General features: G+C 33.5%; 1 pseudogene; it reads right to left on the bottom strand.

Annotated features, from left to right (window-relative positions):
- Positions 1-1,910, bottom strand: LOC123905462 (annotated as a pseudogene).
- Between the last annotated feature and the right edge of the window lie 2,336 nt (positions 1,911-4,246).

The raw sequence follows: 4,246 nt of genomic DNA, 5'->3' as shown, positions 1-4,246 counted from the left end.
TAATCACAAAATATAATAATTAGATAATGAGATTGCTAACTTTCATCATCATCTTCATTTTCTTCGGTATATGTGTGTGGTATGTTCATCTGCTCCATCAAGAGGATTGAGAACCTGACCAATAAAGAGAATTGTTCCACTGAAATCTTCTCTGATTAAGAAGAGGAAAGGATGGTCAGCTACAAAGTCCGTAGGAGTGGCACGACGACTACCTCTTAATGCCACCATAACAGTGTTTGCTGAAGCTATGGTGCCTTTCTCATTTACCTCAACGAAAGCATTGTGATTTATGCTTTCCACGCCCAAAGGAGGGTTCATTCCCTCTACCACTTTTGTTAGAAAGAAAGGTGAACTCATTCCCAACTCGTGCAGAACATTAGAAGCTTCAAATGAAAAAGAAATCTTGAATTTTGGAATAGTAAATTGACGTACTTCCACTTTTCGCCGAGGAAACTTGTCTTTCAAAAAATCAGATTCTGAAGCTAGCTTTTCAATTAATGCCAAAAGTCCATCTTTTGCATCTGGAAGGAAAATATACATGGAGAACCGACGAGTTTTATCCCTGCCTTGTCTATAAGAAAGACGGAGGACTTTGAAACCATCAAAAATACCAATAAAGTGCTCCCTCTGCTTGCTATCCATGAAGGGAGCAATGACTTTGGTGCCATTGAAGAGGTGAAAACTACGCTGGAAAGCTGTATCCATAAACTTGTGTTTCCACACACCTTTGAAGCAAATTGCATTTGCAAAGACAAGCCCTGTGGGTAATTTGCTTACCATACTAGGATGAAGAAGCTTTGTGATAAGGCCATTCGTCTCTTTCTCAACCCACAAATTAACTTCATGACACACTTGATCACCCTTCAAAAAACATCAAAATCAAAATGAATAGTTTTCTTGAGAAACATTTTCATAATGTTTGGTTGGAGGAAATAAAAGAAATTTAGATTACAAAAAATTATGTTTTTTTTTTGAACGGCAAATATATTATTAATAGTAAAATGTGTTTTCAGTCCCTACTTTTATATTGAGTTTTGGTTTTCGTCCATATACTTTAAAATCACTTGTTTTTGTCTTCAATTAATTTTCAGTTTTGGTTTTAGCCTCAAATGTTAGGTCAACTAACTGTTGACTAACGAAAATCCATGTGGCGTTGACACGTAGGATTCTGTTGACATGTGGCATCATACGTGGACTGTCATATCATAATTTTTAACATTTGAGACTAAAACCAAAACTGAAAATTAATTGGGGACAAAAACAAGTGATTTTGAAATACAGGGACGAAAACCAAAACTTAACGTAAAAGTAGGGACTGAAAACATATTTTTCCCGAGCTCCCTTTATGATGTATATATATATATATATATAGAAAGTGATAGTACATACCTTAGTCTTAAAATCAACCGAAGCCAAAGTGGTGTTGTAATGAGTGGCCACAAGTTGTTTAAAAGAATGAGAAAGGGGAAGTGATTCATCAGCCCACATTCCATTGATAAAACACATACGATCATCAGAGAACAAAGCAGGGGAGACGAGCTGAGAGAAGAATGACATTAGATTGTGGATGGAGTCAAATTGAAGGAAGGTAAGAAGTTCGTCAAGAGCATAGCCTTCTGATCCAGCTGCCATGACGCTAAGAACAACAAAGAGAGACAAGGGCGAAAAGACGAGGTTTTTTTTGCTGAGAATCTTGTTTTAAAAATAAATGCTTTGTGAGGGTGAGTGCAACATCTTCTTGGCACCTTCCTGATTTTTTGAGGTCCATTGTAGTTGTTCTGATTCTTGAATGAGAGAAGATAGCCGGAAAAGGTCCTGACAATTTGGATGTATTAAAATCTATGAAGCTCAGATACGTGACACGATACCGATACGGAAAATTTTTCAAAATTCCTGATACGATACGGCCGTGATCCGTTATTTAAAAATTAAATTTAAAATTAAATATATAAATGCACAATATAGAAACAACTAAAATCATAATGATAAAAAATTAACATTCAAATTACTCAAAATGAGCAAACAAGTGACAATTACATATCTTAAGTTAAGTACTACCCAAAAAGGATGGGATGAGTAGTTCAACTGATTTAGCTAGTTGAGCCAAGAATTAAAGAGTTGGACCGGTTGGAGGTCCAGGGTTCAAGTCTACTCTAACATTCAATACTTAAGACATTCAACACGAATTGTATCAGTCTCCTCTCCTATTTTTTCATCATCAAAGTGCATTAATTATCCGATACTTTTCGAATACGCGTATCGAAGTAGTATCCAACACATATCGGTTATATTAATTGTCGATACTTCTCCGATGCTGGTATCGAAAAATATCGGACAAGTATCGATGTCGTATCAGACATATACTTGGCCATTTTATTTTTAGAGTAATTAATATGGTCCCTTAATAAAAATTTCAATTTTTTTTTAAGAGAACATCAACTATTTAAATTACAAATAGCATCAACAACTTCAAAAATAGTTATTTATAGTGTAACTAACATAAATAAAATGTCATGTTCTAATCAATATCATCAAAATACTTTTTAGCTAAAAAAAAAAGTCTTTCTCCTAGCATTTTTTTGAAGCAATAAATAAAATTACACAAATAAAATTAAGAGAATATATGATATAATTCTAGAAATATCAATAAAATCTTTTACCGTAAAAATATAAACAAAATCCTTCTTTAGTTTGAATCATCAACAACAAACAAAATCCCTGTTAAGTGTTCCAACATCAACAACAACAAATTGGACAATAAATAATGAATGAAGGAGAAATTACCAATTAGAAAAGGAAAATATTGAACAATTAACCTAAAATTCTGATTTTCTCTTTTATTCCCTTTTGTTTCAGAGAGGTAGGAGACGGTGGCTGTGGTTATCACTGGAGGAGCGGCGGCGCGGTGGCTGGGTTTGGGTGGAGGGTAAGGTTAGGGTTTGACAAAAAGAGAGATGATGAAAACGTGAAAGCTTTGCTGAAGCAGATCTGAAAGGATATTTATAGGCTGCCTGATAATACGCACCTAACTTAAACTTCAATTTAAAAAAAAAAAACAAATAATTCAAATTCAGAGCAAATCTTTTTTTTTTTTTTTGTGAATGTTCAGAGCAAATCTTAATGAGGGAAAATTAACGGTCCGCTTGGTAGTAGATGGAGGGAATGAGAGGGGAGATGATGGGGCAATTTTGACAAAAAAAAATATATATATTAAGTCTCAATTATTAAAGAGATTTGATTGTTTAAAAAAATTTGTTTTTAAATTTTGATTCAAAGTAGATCGAGGGGAGGTAAGTTGATGGGATAATCTTGACCAAAAAAGATTAAAAACAAATTTTTTTAACCAATCAAATCTCTTTAATAATTGAGATTTTTTTTTTCAAAAATATAAAACGTTTTTTTTATAAAAAAAAAATTAATAAGAAGAAATTTTTTTTGTCAAAATTACTCTCTCACCTCCCCTCCATCAAGAAATTTTTTTTGTCAAGATTACCTCAAACCAAACGGGCTCTAAAGAAACCGGGGAATGAATTTGGACTAGAGTTAGAAAAAAAAAAACAGGAGATTCTTTAATTTATTAATATAACCATGTGAGTCTATGAGTGACTCTTTAATAGCCATTAGATCAAAATTAAATTAATGGATCTTAGTGTAACTTTTTTATCAAATTACACTGGTGTAACAATTTGATTAATGTTACACCACTCAATAACGCTTTAACGAATACAAATTTTATAAAAAAAAATTCAAAATATCTACAGCCTCCGGTGCTAGGAAACCGAGGGATGCCTGTCCTATAGTAAAATTCTCATTTTTCAATCCCACAAGTGAAGAAATTTCAGTCAAATCCACACATGCATGTTTCCCTCCTACCCATACGTACACCAAAACATCACATGACCTCGATGTAGATCCTCCCTTCAGTGGGTCAGTCAAGAAGTTGATAGACGCCTGCTTCTTCACATATACTCTTACGCGCTCAAAAACATTCGGAACAAGGTCGTGTCTGTATTTGAAGTCTGAAAGCTCTAGACATTGAACTACATGCTCCCAAATGCCTTACGACAAACGACCCCATCAACATGAAACAAGGGAATTGAGGTTTTACCGTAACAAACTTTTGAAATATTTTTTGATTCAATGTTGCTATTCTTTACGAATATATTCCCTCCGTCTCATATTATAAGCAAAAAAAAATATTTTTCCTTGTCTCAAATTATAAGCAAAAGCAAATCACTTTTATTAT

Source organism: Trifolium pratense, linkage group LG2, assembly GCF_020283565.1.
Source record: "Trifolium pratense cultivar HEN17-A07 linkage group LG2, ARS_RC_1.1, whole genome shotgun sequence".
NCBI lineage: Eukaryota > Viridiplantae > Streptophyta > Magnoliopsida > Fabales > Fabaceae > Trifolium > Trifolium pratense.
The sequence above is the reverse complement of the archived record's forward strand: the minus strand, read 5'-3'. Positions and strand labels throughout refer to the sequence as shown.